This window comes from Engystomops pustulosus, chromosome 4 (assembly GCF_040894005.1).
Source record: "Engystomops pustulosus chromosome 4, aEngPut4.maternal, whole genome shotgun sequence".
In the NCBI taxonomy this organism is placed as follows: Eukaryota; Metazoa; Chordata; class Amphibia; order Anura; family Leptodactylidae; genus Engystomops; species Engystomops pustulosus.
Window position 1 is genome coordinate 127,457,314 of NC_092414.1, and position 23,327 is coordinate 127,480,640.

The 23,327-nt window shown below is 45.4% G+C and overlaps 1 long non-coding RNA gene across 1 annotated transcript in view; it reads right to left on the reverse strand.

The window, feature by feature from the left end:
- Positions 1-23,327, reverse strand: part of LOC140125640 (uncharacterized) — a 137,911-nt gene that overhangs the window by 42,769 nt on the left and 71,815 nt on the right. The gene's annotated exons all lie outside the window — the stretch shown is intronic.

A 23,327-nucleotide genomic window follows, 5' to 3' on the forward strand; every position in this document is an offset into this window, starting at 1 on the left:
GGGGACTTGCTACCGTTGTGTTTAGCTCTTAGTGGCACACATATCCATAGCAAAGACCGAAGTGGGAAAATTCAGTAGGGGTTGGATTTCTATTAGGCAATAACTCAGTGTCATCTCATCTGGCATAGTAGTGTGCTTCCTTTGATACTTGGCTAGAAAATAGCCATAGGAGAATACAAACAGCTTCTTGAAGCCTACAGTAGCGTTCTATATATTTGATTTCTGGTTGATCTGCTGGTGGCTGTAGTTTCTGCAGTGCATGTACTTGCCAATTCTGAGCAATTTGTAGTGAGACTTGCGACCGCTGTGTTCTGCGCTTAGTGGCGCACATATCCATAGCAAAGGCCGAAGTGGCAAAATTCAGTAGGGGTTGGATTTCTATTAGGCAATAACTCAGTGTCATCTCATCTGGCATAGTAGTGTGCTTCCTTTGATACTTGGCTAGAAAATAGCCATAGGAGAATACAAACAGCTTCTTGAAGCCTACAGTAGCGTTCTATATATTTGATTTCTGGTTGATCTGCTGGTGGGTGTAGTTTCTGCAGTGCATGTACTTGCCAATTCTGAGCAATTTGTAGTGAGACTTGCGACCGCTGTGTTCTGCGCTTAGTGGCGCACATATCCATAGCAAAGGCCGAAGTGGCAAAATTCAGTAGGGGTTGGATTTCTATTAGGCAATAACTCAGTGTCATCTCATCTGGCATAGTAGTGTGCTTCCTTTGATACTTGGCTAGAAAATAGCCATAGGAGAATACAAACAGCTTCTTGAAGCCTACAGTAGCGTTCTATATATTTGATTTCTGGTTGATCTGCTGGTGGCTGTAGTTTCTGCAGTGCATGTACTTGCCAATTCTGAGCAATTTGTAGTGAGACTTGCGACCGCTGTGTTCTGCGCTTAGTGGCGCACATATCCATAGCAAAGGCCGAAGTGGCAAAATTCAGTAGGGGTTGGATTTCTATTAGGCAATAACTCAGTGTCATCTCATCTGGCATAGTAGTGTGCTTCCTTTGATACTTGGCTAGAAAATAGCCATAGGAGAATACAAACAGCTTCTTGAAGCCTACAGTAGCGTTCTATATATTTGATTTCTGGTTGATCTGCTGGTGGCTGTAGTTTCTGCAGTGCATGTACTTGCCAATTCTGAGCAATTTGTAGTGAGACTTGCGACCGCTGTGTTCTGCGCTTAGTGGCGCACATATCCATAGCAAAGGCCGAAGTGGCAAAATTCAGTAGGGGTTGGATTTCTATTAGGCAATAACTCAGTGTCATCTCATCTGGCATAGTAGTGTGCTTCCTTTGATACTTGGCTAGAAAATAGCCATAGGAGAATACAAACAGCTTCTTGAAGCCTACAGTAGCGTTCTATATATTTGATTTCTGGTTGATCTGCTGGTGGCTGTAGTTTCTGCAGTGCATGTACTTGCCAATTCTGAGCAATTTGTAGTGAGACTTGCGACCGCTGTGTTCTGCGCTTAGTGGCGCACATATCCATAGCAAAGGCCGAAGTGGCAAAATTCAGTAGGGGTTGGATTTCTATTAGGCACTAACTCAGTGTCATCTCATCTGGCATAGTAGTGTGCTTCCTTTGATACTTGGCTAGAAAAAAGCCATAGCAATAGGATAGGATTGTTTGGTTTTAAAAACTCAAAAAAAAACAAAAAACACAAAAAAAAAAAAAAACACAAAAAAACACAAAAAAAAACAAAAAGAAGTAAAAAAAAAAAAAAAAAGTTATAACTCTCATTTTAAAAATGTTTAACCCGAGGGCTAGGGGTAGAGGACGAGGGCGGGGACGTGGGCGTCCAACTACTGCAGGGGTCAGAGGCCGTGGTCCTGGGCGGGGTGAGACACCACCTGCTGATGAGGGAGCAGGGGAACGCCGCAGAGCTACACTCCCTAGGTTCATGTCTGAAGTTACTGGGACTCGTGGTAGAGCACTGTTGAGGCCAGAACAGTGCGAACAGGTGATGTCGTGGATTGCTGACAATGCTTCGAGCAATTTGTCCACCACCAGTCAGTCTTCCACGCAGTCCACCCATGTCACCGAAATCCCCACTCCTCCAGCTCCTGCACCTCAGCCTCCTCCCCCCCAGTCTGCCCCCTCCCAGGAAAATTTGGCATTTGAACCGGCATACTCTGAGGAACTGTTTTCTGGACCCTTCCCACAGTCACAAACCACTTGTCCGGTTGCTGCTGAGCAATTTTCCGATGCCCAGGTTTTCCACCAGTCACAGTCTGTGGGTGATGATGACCTTCTTGACGTAGTGGAAGTGTGTAAAGAGGTGTCCGACGATGAGGAGACACGGTTGTCAGACAGTGGGGAAGTTGTTGTCAGGGCAGGAAGTCCGAGGGGGGAGCAGACTGAGGGATCGGAGGATGCTGAGGTGACAGACCCAAGCTGGGTTGAGAGGCCGGGTGAACACAGTGCTTCTGAGACGGAGGAGAGTCCTCGACCTGAACAGGTTGGAAGAGGCAGTGGTGGGGCCAGACGGAGAGGCAGGGCCAGAGCTGGTGCATCAGCGCCACTGTCAACTAGTGAAGCTCCCGTGGTGAGGGCTCTTGCGGCGAGGGCTAGATCTTCAGAAGTGTGGAGGTTCTTTAAGGAAACACCGGATGACCGACGGACTGTGGTGTGCAACATTTGCCAAACCAGGCTCAGCAGGGGTTCCACCACTACTAGCTTAACTACCACCAGTATGCGCAGGCATATGAATGCTAAGCACCCCACTCAGTGGCAACAAGCCCGTTCACCTCCGGCCGTGCACACCACTGCTCCTTCCCCTGTGTCAGCTGCTAGTCAGCCCCCTGCCCAGGACCCTGGCACAAAAACCCCATCGTCGCCTCCACGATCCTCCACAGCATCCACCAGCGTTCAGCTCTCCATACCCCAGACGCTGGAGCGGAAACGCAAATATAGTGCAACCCACCCGCACGCCCAAGCCCTTAATGTGCACATCTCCAGATTGCTTAGCCTGGAGATGCTGCCCTATAGGCTAGTAGAGACCGAGGCCTTTCGCAACCTCATGGCGGCGGCCGCCCCTCGGTATTCGGTCCCCAGCCGCCACTACTTTTCCCGATGTGCCGTCCCAGCCCTGCACCAGCACGTGTCAGACAACATCATCCGTGCCCTGACCAACGCCGTTTCTGACAAGGTCCACCTGACCACGGACACGTGGACGAGTGCTGCCGGGCAGGGCCACTATATATCGCTGACGGCACATTGGGTTAACTTGGTGGAGGCTGGGACCGAGTCTGACCCTGGGGCTGCTCATATACTGCCGACGCCGAGGATTGCGGGGCCTACCTCGGTCCAGGTGTTTCAGGCCTACTATGCCTCCTCCTCCTCCCACCCCTCCTCCACCTCCTCCTCCGAACTACCATCCGTGGGCACGGCGCCATCAGTCGGTAGCTCTAGGCACAGCAGCAGTGCCGTCGCTAAGCGACAGCAGGCGGTGCTCAAACTGCTGAGCCTAGGCGACAAAAGGCACACCGCCCAAGAGCTATTACAGGGCATCACGGCGCAGACTGATCTGTGGCTGGCACCGCTGAACCTCAAGCCGGGAATGGTTGTGTGTGACAACGGCCGTAACCTGGTGGCGGCTCTGCAACTCGGCAGACTGACACATGTGCCATGCCTGGCCCATGTGTTAAATCTGATAGTGCAGCGTTTCCTCAAGACATACCCCAATCTGTCTGATTTGCTCACGAAGGTGCGCCGCATCTGTGCGCATTTCAGGAAGTCCAGCCCAGATGCTGCCACTCTCAGGGCAGCGCAGCGCCGCCTCCAACTGCCCGCTCACCGACTGTTGTGCGACGTGCCCACAAGGTGGAATTCAACACTGACCATGTTATCCAGAGTTTACCAGCAGCGCAGAGCGATTGTAGACTGCCAGATGTCAACTTCCACCAGAACTGGTAGTCAGGTCAGTCAGCTTCCTCAAGTCTACAATGAGGAGTGGACGTGGATGTCTGATATCTGTCAGGTGCTGAGTAACTTTGAGGAGTCAACACAGATGGTCAGTGGCGATGCCGCCATCATCAGCCTCACCATCCCGCTGCTTGGCCTGTTGAAAAACTCTCTGGTCAGCATGAAGTCGGAAGCTTTGCGCTCGTTACAAGAGACAGGGGAAGAATATTCCCTTGTTGATAGCCAAAGCACCCTCAGGTCTGTTTCTCAGCGCATATCGGAGGAGGTGGAGGTGGAGGAGGATGAGGAGGAAGAGGAGGAGAATGTTGGCGAGACACAAGAGGGGACCATTGTTGAGTCCTTTACTGTTCAGCGTGTATGGGCAGAAGAAGAGGAGTTGGAGGAGTTGGAGGAGGAGGAAATGGACAGTCAGGCCAGTGAGGGGAGTGAATTCTTACGCATTGGTACTCTGGCGCATATGGCAGATTTCATGCTAGGCTGCCTATCCCGTGACCCTCGCGTTCAAAGAATTTATTCCAGCACCGATTACTGGGTGTTCACTCTCCTGGACCCACGGTACAAGCAAAATCTTTCCACTCTCATCCCTGCAGAGGAAAGGAGTGTGAGAATGCATGAATACCAGCAGGCCCTGGTGCACAAGCTGAAACAGTATTTCCCTTCTGACAGCGCTAGCGGCAGAGTGCGTAGTTCTGCGGGACAAGTAGCGAGGGAGAGTAGGCGAGCAGGCAGCTTGTCCAGCACTGGCAAGGGTACGCTTTACAAGGCTTTTGCCAGCTTTATGTCACCCCAGCAAGACACTGTCACCTGTCCCCAGTCTCGGCAGAGTAGGGCTGATCTTTACAGAAAGATGGTGAGGGAGTACGTAGCTGACCATACCATCGTCCTAAATGATCACACAGCTCCCTACAACTACTGGGTTTCAAAGCTGGACATGTGGCACGAACTGGCGCTGTACGCCTTGGAGGTTCTTGCCTGCCCTGCCGCTAGCGTCTTGTCCGAGCGGGTTTTCAGTGCAGCTGGTGGCATCATCACCGATAAGCGTACACGCCTGTCGACTGACAGCGCTGACAGGCTGACGCTTATTAAAATGAATAAAGGCTGGATTTCTCAGAATTTCCAATCTCCACCAGGTGAAGGAAGCTCAACCTGAATAATTGATCCACTCCTCCTCCTCCTCCTCATTTTCCTCCTTCTCCTCCTCTTTGTACAGTAAAGCAGAGGAAAATGGCTATTTTTTGACAGGGCCCACTGGCTCTTGCTATAGTACTTCATGCATTTAATTTTTCTGGAGGGCCACCTACCCGGTCCTCTGTTTGAAACAATTTTTGTGAGTGCCACATACAGGCACTCAATCTATTCCATTTTTCTGGAGGGCCACCTACCCGGTCCTCTGTTTTAAAAAATTTTTGGGACTGCCACATACAGGCACTCAATCTATTCCATTTTACTGGAGGGCCACCTACCTGCTCCTCTGGTTTGAAACATTTTTGGGACTGCCACATACAGGCACTCAATCTATTCCATTTTACTGCAGGGCCACCTACCTGCTCCTCTGGTTTGAACAATTTTTGGGACTGCCACATACAGGCACTCAATCTATTCCATTTTACTGGAGGGCCACCTACCTGCTCCTCTGGTTTGAAGAATTTTTGGGACTGCCACATACAGGCACTCAATCTATTCCATTTTACTGGAGGGCCACCTACCTGCTCCTCTGGTTTGAAACATTTTTGGGACTGCCACATACAGGCACTCAATCTATTCCATTTTACTGCAGGGCCACCTACCTGCTCCTCTGGTTTGAACAATTTTTGGGACTGCCACATACAGGCACTCAATCTATTCCATTTTACTGCAGGGCCACCTACCTGCTCCTCTGGTTTGAACAATTTTTGGGACTGCCACATACAGGCACTCAATCTATTCCATTTTACTGGAGGGCCACCTACCTGCTCCTCTGGTTTGAAGAATTTTTGGGACTGCCACATACAGGCACTCAATCTATTCCATTTTACTGGAGGGCCACCTACCTGCTCCTCTGGTTTGAAACATTTTTGGGACTGCCACATACAGGCACTCAATCTATCCCATTTTACTGGAGGGCCACCTACCTGCTCCTCTGGTTTGAAAAATGTTTGGGACTGCCACATACAGGCACTATCCAAATTAAATTGTCTCCATAGCAGCCTCCACACGTTGTCTCCATTGCTACCTCCAAAAGTCGTCCATATAGCTGCCTCCATACATCGTCCCTTTATCAAACGAGGTGTGTCAGGCAGAAATTTGGGTTGTTTTCATGGATTCCACATCAAAGTTGTTAACTTTGTCGCCACCCTGCTGTGTTATCCACAAAATATACTGGCAAACTTTTACCATTTAGGGATATTATTTCAGCGCTTCTTGCGCATCTGTTTACATTCCCCTCACCCGGCATATCCTAAACTTATAAGAACGCTACTACACTTGATCTTATACAAAAGGTTCTTAGAAGTGCTGTTTGGGGAGTAGCCTAGAGACAGGGGCTTGGATTGGCGAAAGCTCGCCTGGCAGCGGAACGCCAGCTCCATGCGCATCATGCGCTTCTTGCGCATCTGTTTACATTCCCCTCACCCGCCATATCCCAAACTTATAAGAACGCTACTACACTTAACTTGGTGAAGGCTGGGACCGAGTCTGACCCTGGGGCTGGTCATATACTGCCGACGCAGAGAATTGCGGGGCCTACCTCGGTCCAGGTCTCAAAGGCCTACTATACCTCCTCCCACCCCTCCTCCACCTCCTCCTCCTCCGAATTACCATCCGTGGGCATGGCGCCATCAGTCGGTAGCTCTAGGCACAGCAGCAGTGCCGTCGCTAAGCGACAGCAGGCGGTGCTGAAACTGCTGAGCCTAGGCGATAAAAGGCACACCGCCCAAGAGCTATTACAGGGCATTCCACATCAAAGTTGTTAACTTTGTCGCCACCCTGCTGTGTAATCCACAAAATATACTTGCAAACTTTTACCATTTAGGGATATTATTTCAGCGCTTCTTGCGCATCTGTTTACATTCCCCTCACCCGCCATATCCTAAACTTATAAGAACGCTACTACACTTGATCTTATACAAAAGGTTCTTAGAAGTGCTGTTTGGGGAGTAGCCTATAGACAGGGGCTTGGATTGGCGAAAGCTCGCCTGGCAGCGGAGCGCCAGCTCCATGCCAAGATCCAACTAACATAGTTTTAACTGCAGCACCTTTAATCTACTACTAGTTCACTGCCTCCATACATGGTCCCCTTATCAAACGAGCTGTGTCAGGCAGAATTTTGGGTTGTTTTCATGGCTTCCATGTTAACTTTGTCGCCACCCTGCTGTGTAATCCACAAAATATACTGGCAAACTTTTATCATGTACCGATATTATTTGAGCGCTTCTTGCTCACCTCCTTTGGTTCCTCTCTGCCACCCATTGGTTTGAAGCCTGAGTCCATTTAGGGTATGTCGCCATGACACTCTCTAGCCTGCTGCCGCTGCCTCTGCATGCCGTCCCCTATAGTGTCAGGGTCAATTATTGGATGTTTTAGATGCTATCTAGCTTCATTCTGTCACTCTGTCATGGCCATGCTGTTGCCCATAATTTTGGCATAATGGTGCGATTAGGCAGCCTCAGAGGCATCCATGCATGCTGCCCCTGCTGTTTCCTGTCCATTTCCGTGGTGTTTCCATCCTTTTCTGAGGTTCCCAGGTGTTTGGCCAAGCTTCCCTGTGCAGAGCCTTGGTCCCCTTGAAAAATGCTCGAGTCTCCCATTGACTTCAATGGGGTTCGTTATTCGAGACGAGCACTCGAGCATCGGGAAAAGTTCGTCTCGAATAACGAGTACCCGAGCATTTTAGTGTTCGCTCATCTCTAATGCTGATGAATAGGAAAACTGCTATGTGTATATAACGGGTTCCTAGGGGGACTACTTGGCAAGTGGTAAATTAGTAAGTAAGGATCAAGTCTTGCCTTTTAATCAGACCCGACGACATTCTACTTTCCAGTCCATCTCACGGTTATAAAGTTTCCTTTTAATGTCACTCCCACCCCGATCGGGCGTGAGACCTTCTCTATACCCATCCAATTGAAATGACAGGTGGACTTTTTGTGGGTTTCTCTGAAATCTCTGGACGCTGAGGATATACTGACTGCATCATTTGTTATATCTGACAGATGGCATCTTATCTGGACTTTAAGGGGACCTGACGTATGTCCAATGTACTGTTTGTTGCAATCCCCACATTTGATCCCATATATTGCATTGTTCGTTTTAATCGGAAATCTGGTGTTACTGTCACAGGATGAGAAAGTGTCACCCATTTCAATGAATGTACACGCTCTGCATTGTGCTATTTCAATGAATGTACACGCTCTGCATTGTGTGTGTCTACATTTGTAACAACTGCAATGGTTAAGCCATGTCCGATTACCATTATGGCTATTGAAAATACTTGGGGACAGAACACTACCAATGGTGGGTGCCCGTCTTGCCACACATTTAACACCTTCATCCAAAATGCCTGAGAGTGCAAAGTCTTGCAACAAAATGGAAACATACTTCTATATTACTACACCTATTTCGTTAAATTGTTTAGTTAATGCTGTTGTAAAAACCAAAGGACTATTAGGTTTCCTATCCTTACTATTGTTCTCCCGCTTTGTTGTTGTTATTGCTCAAAAGTTGGCATTGTTGTACACTCACCGGCCACTTTATTAGGTTTACCTGTCCAACTGCTCGTTAACACTTAATTTCTAATCAGCCAATCACATGGTGGCAACTCAGTGCATTTAGGCATGTAGACATGGTCAAGACAATCTCCTGCAGTTCAAACCAAGCATCAGTATGGGGAAGAAAGGTGGTTTGAGTGCCTTTGAACGTGGCATGGTTGTTGGTGCCAGAATGGCTGGTCTGAGTATTTCAGAAACTGCTGATCTACTGGGATTTTCACGCACAACCATCTCTAGGGTTTACAGAGAATGGACCGAAAAAGAAAAAAACATCCAGTGAGTGGCAGTTCTGTGGGCGGAAATGCCTTGTTGATGCCAGAGGTCAGAGGAGAATGGGCAGACTGGTTCGAGCTGATAGAAAGGCAACAGTGACTCAAATCGCCACTCGTTACAACCAAGGTAGGAAGAAGAGCATCTCTGAATGCACAGTACGTCGAACTTTGAGGCAGATGGGCTACCGTAGCAGAAGAACACACTGGGTGCCACTCCTTTCAGCTAAGAACAGGCAACTGAGGCTACAATTTGCACAAGCTCATCGAAATTGGACAGTAGAAGATTGGAAAAACGTTGCCTGGTCTGATGAGTCTCGATTTCTGCTGCGACATTCGGATGGTAGGGTCAGAATTTGGCGTCAACAACAAGAAAGCATGGATCCATCCTGCCTTATATCAATGGTTCAGGCTGGTGGTGGTGGTGTCATGGTGTGGGGAATATTTTCTTGGCACTCTTTGGGCCCCTTGGTACCAATTGAGCATTGTTGCAACGCCACAGCCTACCTGAGTATTGTTGCTGACCATGTCCATCCCTCTATGACCACAATGTACCCAACATCTGATGGCTACTTTCAGCAGGATACTGCTCCATGTCATAAAGCTGAAATCATCTCAGACTGGTTTCTTGAACATGACAATGAGTTCACTGTACTCAAATGGCCTCCACAGTCACCAGATCTCAATCCAATAGAGCATCTTTGGGGTGTGGTGGAACGGGAGATTCGCATCATGGATGTGCAGTCGACAAATCTGCGGCAACTGTGTGATGCCATCATGTCAATATGGACCAAAATCTCTGAGGAATGCTTCCAGCACCTTGTTGAATCTATGCCACAAAGAATTGAGGCAGTTCTGAAGGCAAAAGGGGGTCCAACCCGTTACTAGCATGGTGTACCTAATAAAGTGGCCGGTGAGTGTATGTGTTCAATTTTATTCTCAGCATTCTTGATTTTATAACCTCTCTGTCTTAGTCTATTTTGTAATGCTACCCTTTTTTTTTACTGCAATCCTCCTCATTGGTACAGTTCCTCCTCAATCTAACAAACTCCCAAAAAAGAGGTGAACTTTAAGTTCTTTGGATTGTCATTCAGATAGTATACAAAGCACCCAAAAGCAGTTTCTAAATCCATCCAAACCCAGGTTGTGTATGTATCGGCCAAATGATACTAGAGACTCCTCCCACTGAGACATGTATATATTTGCAAGGGAGGGGGGAAATTTAGCCCCCGTGGGGGCCCCCTTTACTTGCATATAGTACTGTCAGTCGAATAGGAAGCCCAATTATAATCTGCTTTCCAACAAAATTTATTCATAACTGTCAGACTGGGCAATGCTTTAATATATGTGGGCCACTGTTTGGATGTGTTTTCATCTCTTCAGCATAGTGTAAGGGACTGGTTTGGCTAACTGAATCTAGATATGAGATGTAAGAACACTACTTATGTAGACTTTGCCATGAAAGATCCCTCTGCAAAAACATTTAAACTACATTGTTCGGAGTTGTGAGGCAGCTCCTATTAGAATAAATGTACTGACTGGCAATTATTACACAACATGAAGTTTTCTGAAAACGTCATATTTGATGTTAAGGGGGCTGTCTTACATGGTAGCTAAGAGGCAATACTTTCCTAATCCAATCCTGGAAAACATGTTTGCATATTTCCCAGAATCCCCTAGTGGAACATAAATGACCAAGTCTCTGCACGCCTACAGATGTGGCCCTTATTGGCAAAGTCTCCATAAAAAAAGTTTTCTTACTTCCCTGATCTAACCTGCGGATAAATGCAGTACGCTAAAAGGGATCTTAAAATTGTGTCATGGGGGAAAGTATTTAAAGAACCTTTGGCAGTTTTAAATACTCGTATAATTGGCAAAGCTCTATAAGCAATATACTTACACAGTGAAAAGGTACAGAAAATAAGTATATCTAAAAAGATGAACAGCAGCTCAACAATTAAGTATCTAAATCAAATCAACAGCATCACATTTGTTATGCAGACAAACTAATTTAGTGCAATATAATGTAATCTCTCTAAACTTCCTACAGCAGAAGAACAATGATATAAAAGAAATGAAATGAGCATATGTTCATGTTTGTAAAAGTCATTGCCAAATTACAAATTCTACTGGTAATCAATTTTATACATTTTCTAGACAGTATAAAACAATTCCAAATTAAATGTTCTAATGTGTGATTATGTACTCACTTTGCTGCCCTTAAAATTAAATAAAGCTGACAGATACATTTCTGTGCATTCTTGAGATAAATAGATGGATACATTAGAAAACCAATTTAAGCAATATTTGGTGTTTTTGGTTATTTTATGGAATATGTTCATTTTGTTGTAAAATCACATAAAACATACTGGGACACATTTACTTAAAACAGTGCACTATGTACAGTTTGCCTGTGAAGTGTGCAGATCGCGCCATATTCAGGAATTGTGTAACCCATTCTTCATGAATCTGGCACTTCCTGCATTGCTCAAACAGAGTGCACCAACTTTTTTTGGAGCACCTTTAACTCGAGGCATGCGGCACACTTCTGTCGTACTATGCATGAAATGGGATGCACAGTCCAACTGTGCATTGGAACGCCCCTTTCAGTGACGAAATTTGTATCGTGCACACTTCTTTAATGCATGTGTAAGTAGTTTGCAGATAAAAGAATATGCAAAGTCCAACAGAAAACTTGCACAAGGATCTTAGTTAATGTGCCCACTGTGCTCCACTGTATCACAAAAATGGGTTGTCCTCTCAGAAAACCATTTTTTTTTCATTGAAAATAATTTCATGGAGGCTCATAACTTGAATTTGCAATAAATTTACAGTCCATTATATTTATCACTATTATCCGCTTAACATAGTTTATAATTAGAGATGAGCGAGCACTAAAATGCTCGGGTACTCGTTATTCGAGATGAAATTTTCCCGATGCTCGAGTCAATGGGAGACTCGAGCATTTTTCAAGGGGACCAAGGCTCTGCACAGGGAAGCTTGGCCAAACACCTGGGAACCTCAGAAAAGGATGGAAACACCACGGAAATGGACAGAAAACAGCAGGGGCAGCATGCATGGATGCCTCTGAGGCTGCTTAATCGCACCATTATGCCAAAACTATGGGCAACAGCATGGCCATGACAGAGTGACAGAATGAAGCTAGATAGCATCTAAAACATCCAATAATTGACCCTGACACTATAGGGGACGGCATGCAGAGGCAGCGGCAGCAGCGGCAGGCTAGAGAGTGGCATGGCGACATACCCTAAATGGACTCAGGCTTCAAACCAATGGGTGGCAGAGAGGAACCAAAGGAGGTGAGCAAGAAGCGCTCAAATAATATCGGTACATGATAAAAGTTTGCCAGTATATTTTGTGGATTACACAGCAGGCTGGCGACAAAGTTAACATGGAAGCCATGAAAACAACCCAAAATTCTGCCTGACACAGCTCGTTTGATAAGGGGACCATGTATGGAGGCAGTGAACTAGTAGTAGATTAAAGGTGCTGCAGTTAAAACTATGTTAGTTGGATCTTGGCATGGAGCTGGCGCTCCGCTGCCAGGCGTGCTTTCGCCAATCCAAGCCCCTGTCTCTAGGCTACTCCCCAAACAGCACTTCTAAGAACCTTTTGTATAAGATCAAGTGTAGTAGCGTTCTTATAAGTTTGGGATATGGCGGGTGAGGGGAATGTAAACAGATGCGCAAGAAGCGCATGATGCGCATGGAGCTGGCGCTCCGCTGCCAGGCGAGCTTTCGCCAATCCAAGCCCCTGTCTCTAGGCTACTCCCCAAACAGCACTTCTAAGAACCTTTTGTATAAGATCAAGTGTAGTAGCGTTCTTATAAGTTTAGGATATGGCGGGTGAGGGGAATGTAAACAGATGCGCAAGAAGCGCTGAAATAATATTGGTAAATGATAAAAGTTTGCCAGTATATTTTGTGGATAACACAGCAGGGTGGTGACAAAGTTAACAACTTTAATGTGGAATCCATGAAAACAACCCAAATTTCTGCCTGACACAGCTCGTTTGATAAGGGGACGATGTATGGAGGCAGCTATATGGACGACTTTTGGAGGTAGCAATGGAGACAACGTGTGGAGGCTGCTATGGAGACAATTTAATTTGGATAGTGCCTGTATGTGGCAGTCCAAAACACTTTTCAAACCAGAGGAGCAGGTAGGTGGCCCTCCAGAAAAATGGAATAGATTGAGTGCCTGTATGTGGCAGTCCAAAAAAGTTTTCAAACCAGAGGAGCAGGTAGGTGGCCCTCCAGAAAAATGGAATAGATTGAGTGCCTGTATGTGGCAGTCCAAAAAAGTTTTCAAACCAGAGGAGCAGGTAGGTGGCCCTCCAGAAAAATGAAATAGATTGAGTGCCTGTATGTGGCAGTCCAAAAAAGTTTTCAAACCAGAGGAGCAGGTAGGTGGCCCTCCAGAAAAATGAAATAGATTGAGTGCCTGTATGTGGCAATCCAAAAAAGTTTTCAAACCAGAGGAGCAGGTAGGTGGCCCTCCAGAAAAATGGAATAGATTGAGTGCCTGTATGTGGCACTCCCAAAAATTGTTTAAAACAGAGGACCGGGTCGGTGGCCCTCCAGAAAAATTAAATGCATAAAGTACTATAGCTAGAGCCAGTGGGCCCTGTCAAAAAATAGCCAGTTTCCTCTGCTTTACTGTACAAAGAGGAGGAGAAGGAGGAAAATGAGGAGGAGGAGGAGTGGATAAATTATTCAGGTTGAGCTTCCTTCACCTGGTGGAGATTGGAAATTATGAGAAATCCAGGCTTTATTCATCTTAATAAGCGTCAGCCTGTCAGCGCTGTCAGTCGACAGGCGTGTACGCTTATCGGTGATGATGCCACCAGCTGCACTGAAAACCCGCTCGGACAACACGCTAGCGGCAGGGCAGGCAAGAACCTCCAAGGCGTACAGCGCCAGTTCGTGCCACATGTCCAGCTTTGAAACCCAGTAGTTGTAGGGAGCTGTGTGATCATTTAGGACGATGGTATGGTCAGCTACGTACTCCCTCACCATCTTTCTGTAAAGATCAGCCCTACTCTGCCGAGACTGGGGACAGGTGACAGTGTCTTGCTGGGGTGACATAAAGCTGGCAAAAGCCTTGTAAAGCGTACCCTTGCCAGTGCTGGACAAGCTGCCTGTTCGCCTACTCTCCCTCGCTACTTGTCCCGCAGAACTACGCACTCTGCCGCTAGCGCTGTCAGAAGGGAAATACTGTTTCAGCTTGTGCACCAGGGCCTGCTGCTATTCATGCATTCTCACACTCCTTTCCTCTCCAGGGATGAGAGTGGAAAGATTTTGCTTGTACCGTGGGTCCAGGAGAGTGAACACCCAGTAATCGGTGCTGGAATAAATTCTTTGAACGCGAGGGTCACGGGATAGGCAGCCTAGCATGAAATCTGCCATTCACTCCCCTCACTGGCCTGACTGTCCATTTCCTCCTCCTCCAACTCCTCCAACTCCTCTTCTTCTGCCCATACACGCTGAACAGTGAAGGACTCAACAACGGTCCCCTCTTGTGTCTCGCCAACATTCTCCTCCTCTTCCTCCTCATCCTCCTCCACCTCCACCTCCTCCGATATGCGCTGAGAAACAGACCTAAGGGTGCTTTGGCTATCAACAAGGGAATCTTCTTCACCCGTCTCTTGTGACGAGCGCAAAGCTTCCGACTTCATGCTGATCAGAGAGTTTTTCAACAGGCCAAGCAGCGGGATGGTGAGGCTGTTGATGGCGGCATCGCCACTGACCATCTGTGTTGACTCCTCAAAGTTACTCAGCACCTGACAGATATCAGACATCCACGTCCACTCCTCATTGTAGACTTGAGGAAGCTGACTGACCTGACTACCAGTTCTGGTGGAAGTTGACATCTGGCAGTCTACAATGGCTCGGCGCTGCTGGTAAACTCTGGATAACATGGTCAGTGTTGAATTCCACCTCGTGGGCACGTCGCACAACAGTCGGTGAGCGGGCAGTTGGAGGCGGCGCTGTGCTGCCCTGAGAGTGGCAGCATCTGTGCTGGACTTCCTGAAATGCGTACAGATGCGGCGCACCTTCGTGAGCAAATCAGACAGATTGGGGTATGTCTTGAGGAAACGCTGATCTATCAGATTTAACACATGGGCCAGGCATGGCACATGTGTCAGTCTGCCGAGTTGCAGAGCCGCCACCAGGTTACGGCCGTTGTCACACACAACCATGCCTGGCTTCAGGTTCAGCGGTGCCAGCCACAGATCATTCTGCGCCGTGATGCCCTGTAATAGTTCTTGGGCGGTGTGCCTTTTATCGCCTAGGCTCAGCAGTTTGAGCACCGCCTGCTGTCGCTTAGCGACGGCACTGCTGCTGTGCCTAGAGCTACCGACTGATGGCGCCATGCCCACGGATGGTAGTTCGGAGGAGGAGGTGGAGGAGGGGTGGGAGGAGGAGGAGGCATAGTAGGCCTGAAACACCTGGACCGAGGTAGGCCCAGCAATCCTCGGCGTCGGCAGTATATGACCAGCCACAGGGTCAGACTCGGTCCCAGCCTCCACCAAGTTAACCCAATGTGCCGTCAGCGATATATAGTGGCCCTGCCCGGCAGCACTCGTCCACGTGTCCGTGGTCAGGTGGACCTTGTCAGAAACGGCGTTGGTCAGGGCACGGATGATGTTGTCTGACACGTGCTGGTGCAGGGCTGGGACGGCACATCGGGAAAAGTAGTGGCGGCTGGGGACCGAATACCGAGGGGCGGCCGCCGCCATGAGGTTGCGAAAGGCCTCGGTCTCTACTAGCCTATAGGGCAGCATCTCCAGGCTAAGCAATCTGGAGATGTGGACATTAAGGGCTTGGGCGTGCGGGTGGGTTGCACTATATTTGCGTTTCCGCTACAGCGTCTGGGGTATGGAGAGCTGAACGCTGGTGGATGCTGTGGAGGATCGTGGAGGCGACGATGGGGTTTTTGTGGCAGGGTCCTGGGCAGGGGGCTGACTATCAGCTGACACAGGGGAAGGAGCAGTGGTGTGCACGGCCGGAGGTGAACGGGCTTGTTGCCACTGAGTGGGGTGTTTAGCATTCATATGCCTGCGCATACTGGTGGTAGTTAAGCTATTAGTGGTGGAACCCCTGCTGATCCTGGTTTGGCAAATGTTGCACACCACAGTCCGTCGGTCATCCGGTGTTTCCTTAAAGAACCTCCAGACTTCTGAAAATCTAGCCCTCGCCACAGGAGCCCTCGCCACGGGAGCTTCACTAGTTGACACATTTGGCGCTGATGCACCAGCTCTGGCCCTGCCTCTCCGTCTGGCCCCACCACTGCCTCTTCCAACCTGTTCTGGTCGAGGACTCTCCTCCATCTCAGAAGCACTGTGTTCACCCGGCCTATCAACCCAGCTTGGGTCTGTCACCTCATCATCCTCCGATCCCTCAGTCTGCTCCCCCCTCGGACTTCCTGCCCTGACAACAACTTCCCCACTGTCTGACAACCGTGTCTCCTTATTGTCGGACACCTCTTTACACACTTCTTCCACTACGTCAAGAAGGTCATCATCACCCACAGACTGCGACTGGTGGAAAACCTGGGCATCGGAAAATTGCTCAGCAGCAACCGGAGAAGTGGTTTGTGACTGTGGGAAGGGTCCAGAAAACAGTTCCTCAGAGTATGCCGGTTCAATTGCCAAATTTTCCTGGGAGAGGGCAGACTGGGGGGGAGGAGGCTGAGGCGCAGGAGCTTCAGGAGTGCCGATTTCGGTGACATGGGTGGACTGCGTGGAAGACTGACTGGTGGACAAATTGCTCGAAGCATTGTCGGCAATCCACGACATCACCTGTTCGCACTGTTCTGGCCTCAACAGTGCTCTAGCCAAGTATGAAAGCACACTGCTATGCCAGATGAGATGACGCTGAGTTATTAAAAAAATAAACGTAAAATAAAAAAGGAAATGGCAGACTGTGCCTAATTGAAATCCAAGCCCTAATAAATTTTCCCACTTCAGTCTTTGCGATGGATATGTGCGTCACTAAGCGCAAAACACAGCGGTCGCAAGTCTCACTACAAATTGCTCACAATTTGCCAGTAGATGCACTGCAGCAAGGACAGCCACCAGCAGATCAACCAGAAATCAAATATATATAACGCTACTGTAGGCGTAAGTAAGCCGTTTGGATTCTCCGATGGCTATTTTCTAGCCAAGTATGAAAGCACACTGCTATGCCAGATGAGATGACGCTGAGTTATTAAAAAAATAAACGTAAAATAAAAAAGGAAATGGCAGACTGTGCCTAATTGAAATCCAACCCCTAATAAATTTTCCCACTTCGGTCTTTGCGATGGATATGTGCGTCACTAAGCGCAAAACACAGTGGTCGCAAGTCTCACTACAAATTGCTCACAATTTGCTAGTAGATGCACTGCAGCAAGTACAGCCACCAGCAGATCAACCAGAAATCAAATATATATAACGCTACTGTAGGCATAAGTAAGCCGTTTGGATTCTCCTATGGCTATTTTCTAGCCAAGTATGAAAGCACACTGCTATGCCAGATGAGAAGACGCTGAGTTATTAAAAAAATAAACGTAAAATAAAAAAGGAAATGGCAGACTGTGCCTAATTGAAATCCAACCCCTAATAAATTTTCCCACTTCGGTCTTTGCGATGGATATGTGCGTCACTAAGCGCAAAACACAGTGGTCGCAAGTCTCACTACAAATTGCTCACAATTTGCTAGTAGATGCACTGCAGCAAGTACAGCCACCAGCAGATCAACCAGAAATCAAATATATATAACGCTACTGTAGGCGTAAGTAAGCCGTTTGGATTCTCCTATGGCTATTTTCTAGCCAAGTATGAAAGCACACTGCTATGCCAGATGAGATGACGCTGAGTTATTAAAAAAATAAACGTAAAATAAAAAAGGAAATGGCAGACTGTGCCTAATTGAAATCCAACCCCTAATAAATTTTCCCACTTCGGTCTTTGCGATGGATATGTGCGTCACTAAGCGCAAAACACAGCGGTCGCAAGTGTCACTACAAATTGCTCACAATTTGCTAGTAGATGCACTGCAGCAAGGACAGCCACCAGCAGATCAACCAGAAATCAAATATATATAACGCTACTGTAGGCGTAAGTAAGCCGTTTGGATTCTCCTATGGCTATTTTCTAGCCAAGTATGAAAGCACACTGCTATGCCAGATGAGATGACACTGAGTTATTAAAAAAATAAACGTAAAATAAAAAGTAAATGGCAGACTGTGCCTAATTGAAAGAGCTAAACACAACGGTAGCAAGTCCCCCTGCAAATTCCTCACAATATGGTACTAGCTGCAAATAAAAAAAAAAAAAGTATAACGTTATTGTAGCCCTAAGAAGGGCTGTTGGGTTCTTGTAGAATCACTCCTGCCTAACAGTAAGCTAATAGAACACCCTAACGCTTTCCCTGACCAGCAGCAGCTCTCTCCCTACCGACATCCAGACACAGAATGATCCGAGCAGCGCGGGCAGCGGCTAGTCTATCCCAGGGTCACCTGATCTGGCCAGCCAACCACTGCTATCGACGTGTAAGGGTACCACGTCATGCTGGGTGGAGTGCAGAGTCTCCTGGCTTGTGATTGGCTCTGTTTCTGGCCGCCAAAAAGCAAAACGGCGGGAGCTGCCATTTTCTCGAGCGGGCGAAGTATTCGTCCGAGCAACGAGCAGTTTCGAGTACGCTAATGCTCGAACGAGCATCAAGCTCGGACGAGTTTGTTCGCTCATCTCTATTTATAATATATATATATATATATACATTTTAATGTATATATTATATACACAATTCTTACAGAGAAGGAGACTCCACGTGTTTTGTGGGAGAGAGATCAGAGGGACATGTAGGGCATTTTATTGAAGATTTGTAGGATAGAGAATTAGAATCACCTAAAATTGTCTTATAGCAAACACAATTGTTTATTTCACATAGGACATACTACACTAAATGCAGCTTTGTCAGATTCTGACAAGGCTAAATAGATGTTGATGTTGATGATCCAGTTTTGTTGTATGTATTATTTTCGTGAACTACAAAATGGAGGCAGAGGGGGATATATATCATGGTTTCTGCGCCACATCCTGGCTTCTGCACCCTGAAATAATAGCAAATGGTAGATTATAGCTAGCACTTGCGATTATATTTCCCAATCTGCCACCTTCATGCCAGGAGGGCTTGGAGGTGCACAAAGGGGGGCCTGGCAGGCCAGGGGATGAGGAATGGGGTTCACTAGAGCCAGCAAATTTTCATATTTGAATATTTGCCGGCTAATTTTATTTTTAGGCCAGGCAGGGCATCAAGAGGCTGGAGTGCCAGCAAATGATAAAGAACCCCAAATATGTGGACATACAGAGGGTATGGAAAGTATTCTGACCCCTTTCAATTTTTCTTTCTTTGTTTAACTGCAGCCAATTGGTAAGATCAAAAAAGTCCTTTTTTTACTCATTAGTATACACTCAGCACCCAATCTTGGCAGAAAAAAACAGAGATGTAAAGATTTTTGCTAATTTATTAAACAAGAAAAACTGAAATATCACATGGTCATAAGTATTCAGACCTTTTGCTCAGTGTTGAGTAGAATCAGCTTTTGAGCTAGTACAGCCATGAGTCTTCTTGGGAATGATGCAACAAGCTTTACATGCCTGGATTTAGGGATTCTCTGCCATTTGTTCTTGCAAAGCCTGTCCAGTTCTCACAGGTTGGATTGTGAATGTTGGTGGATAGCCATTTAAGTCTTTCCAGAGATGCTCAATTGGGTTTAGGTCAGGTTGAGGAAGAATCCCCAAAATTCTTCCATTTAAGGGTTATGGAGCCAACTGTGCTGCTAAGACATTTGAGTGCTGCAGAAATTCTCTTTTAACCTTGGCCACATCTGTACCTTGCCACAATTCTGTATTTGAGCTCCTAGAGCAGTTCCTTAGACCTCATGATTCTCATGTGCTCTGACATGCACTGTGAGCTTTAGTGTCTAATATAGATAGGTGTGTGCTTTTCCAAGTCCAATCAGTTTAATCAAGCATAGCTTGACTCCAATGAAGGATTAGAACTATCTCAAGGAGGATCAGAAGGAAATTGACAGCATGTGAGTTAAATATGATTATCCCAGCAAGGGGTTTGTATACTTATGTCCTGTGATATTTTAGTTTTTCTAGTTTAATTATCAAAAATATCTACATTTCTACGTTTTTTTGTGTCAATGGGGTGCAGGGTGTACATTAATGAAAAAAAGATATTTTTTGACCTTACCAATCGGCCGAAATAAAGAGCAAAAAACGTAAAGGGGTCAGAATATTGAATCATGTAGAGTTTCTATACTATAACCAAAAGCTGATTTCCAGATACCGCATTGCTCCTCATCCAGTTTCCCTGCTGGACAAGATGTAAGCTAAAGAGGTAGATTTTATATGTGTTATTACCTTTTCTAGTTTTAAATAACCTAGGGCAGATATCTTAGTTCCTCACAGACTCTTGGTTCTTGAGATGCTGTAAAACACAGTCCCCAATCAATTTCGTAATAATTGTCCCTTTGGAAAACCAGGTCATGTCTGGGAACATTCTCTTGTTTTTAAGGGTTTTTTTTACTGTAAGCAACTCATGGGTAAGGGGATGCCAATATGCACTTAATTACTATACTGTATGCATGGCTTATATGTACGGTATATTAGACTGTTCTCCATAATATTGTATTTGTCAAACAATTGTATCTGTTTATAGGTTGCAAGAAACTTACATAAATGTGAAGAGTAAATTAGCTTTCTTGAGCTTATTGTAATATATAATTGTATTCCTATTCCTTTTTATAGCATTTTTTCTGAGAAATTATTTTTTGGAGTTACTATTATTATAAAAATATGGCTAAACTAATAACAGCATGACAGCATGGTCAGTGACTAAGGACAATCCAATTTCATGAGGGGAATCTTAGAATAAAGTGTAGTTGTCAATTTATTATTAGAAAGATAATCATCCAATACTCCAATACTCTGCAAAAATGATCTAAAACCAGTGAAATAAAGTGATATTAAGATTTTTTTTAAGAATGTAATTTTTTAAAAGACATTAAACATAAGAAAATCTATATACTTTGGTATCCCCATGATCATGCTGACCAAAAGAATGAAATGGAAGTGATTTTCTTTCTCAATGTGAAAACAGTGTTACGAAAGTATAGCCCTAAATGTGCTTAGTTTTTAGTAATTTCACATCTACTTCCCAGTACATTGCATGGAATATGGTGTCACAAGTAAGTATAAATTGTTTCACGGAAAACATTTTAAAAATTCTTGCTTTTGAGATTCAGCAGGTAAAAAAAACAGAATTGCAAAAAAAACCACAAAAGGACCCAGGGTCAATATTGAATTTTATTATTATTTCTTTTCATCCTCTGGATTCTTGCAATCTGCCTTGTTCGCTACAGAATACTTCCCAGTGACTCTTTGGTGGGCCACCACATGAAAATGAAATGAAATGCCATACCCCCTTGCCAGTATACATTGTAAAGGAGATTCTACACCTCAGCCCAGGGCATCCACTTTGGTGAGGAACATCACAAAATGTATAATGAACAACCACATACATTTATTTATAAGGAAAAGAGATTCCAAAGTCACCAGCTTGAATGTGATAAAAAAATATTCAAACCATCTGTTAGCAATCAATTGTTTAAATTCAAAAAACACACATATTAAAAAGAGTACACTGGCAAAAAAGTGACATGTTTCCTGTCCCGCTATGACCCACTATGCATGGTCTTTATTCATACCCAATGTGAACAAGAGTAGTAGTAGAAGTAGCCAGATAGCAAAAAGACAAAGTGAGGAAAAGAAAAGCCCAATGATCATGTGACCAGAGGAAAATGAAGCAATGTGAGTAGGCATGAGGTTTTAGAGGAAATAGTAAACAAATAAAGAAAGCAGAAAGAGGTTTTCAGTAAATATATGTTGTATCATTCCTAGAATTGGGGCCAAGGGGATATCATGTTTCAGGTGTTAAAAACTTAAATCTTAAAATGTTAAAAGTTCTTTATTATGGTCACCTCCTTTCCAATTCACTAGAATATTCTCAATAGCTATGATGGACAAACAGAACCACAGAAACAGTGGAAACAGAACCACCATGACACTCATTAAAATGTTTTGATAACGTGGTGCCAACAATAAATGCAGTGCAACCAACGTACTGCCCACAGCAACTGTATATGACCCATGAAGACTCACAGTTCACATATCTCCCAATGTTAAAGGTGTTGATCTGAAAGTAGGTGTTGTTGCAATTTAAAAGTAGTAGTTTTAGACATGAATTTAGATATTATTCATTTTTTTATATTATTGAAAAGCACAAATGTATAAAATTGTATTGGAAAATGATTTCCTTTATCTAAATTAGTATCATTCAGTCTGTGTCTGGTTAAGGTTCATTTTGTTTACTAATTGAAATGTTACTAATATTTTAGTTTAAATTAAAACTCAGGCAGAATTTTCTTTAAATTTAGCATTCAGTATAATGAGGGAATTAATTCAAGTTTGCAATATACCTAACACAAAGATATCTGTCAAAAGTCACACGGAAATAACACGCTGTTTGCAATGTAATTGTTACTATTCACTAAAGCAGAAAAAGCAAATGCAAAAAGCTAGAAAACTGACAACCTAGTCATTTAAAACTACAGGTTGTCTCCAAGATGACAATGGTTTTGGAAGTACTGCTCAGCTCTTGCTGGGAAACTTCACACTGGAAGGATATGATAATATTTTAACACTTTACTGGAATGCACATAATTGCAAATGACTCCTAAACCTGTAGAAAGGAAGCAGAAATAAAACCAGCTAAACTCACAAGGTTGGATTACTATTCTTTTATTCAAACTCTTACGATGATGCAGAATTGTTAAATATTTCCAGCTACCTTTTAATTACTTGATTGATTATTATCAAGATGAAAAATATGCAGGCGCAAATCTGCACCAGTCATACTTTGCAGTGAAAAGAACAACATAGATTTATCAAAGATAGTGCAAACTACACCAAGTGCTGATGGTCTCAGAAATGTGAAGGATGCGCCAGAGTATTGAATACTGGAGCACAGTCTTCAATTATCTGGCGCACCCAGCACTGCTCGGGAAGTGTGCACCATTTTTTTTAAGGTGCACCTTTAACATACATTGTGCAACACAATTCTGTTGAGTCGCAGTAATAAACGTGTTGCAAACTAAGCACGTTTATTCTGTCTTGCTGACACAGTGCAGCCGAGAAACAAAGCTGGTACAAACAGTTGTTGCAAAGATGTTCATTCTAGTGCAAAGTCAGACCCAATGTGGCTTATTTACTAAGGGTCGCGGATCGCACTTTTGTCCGATTTTCAAAGT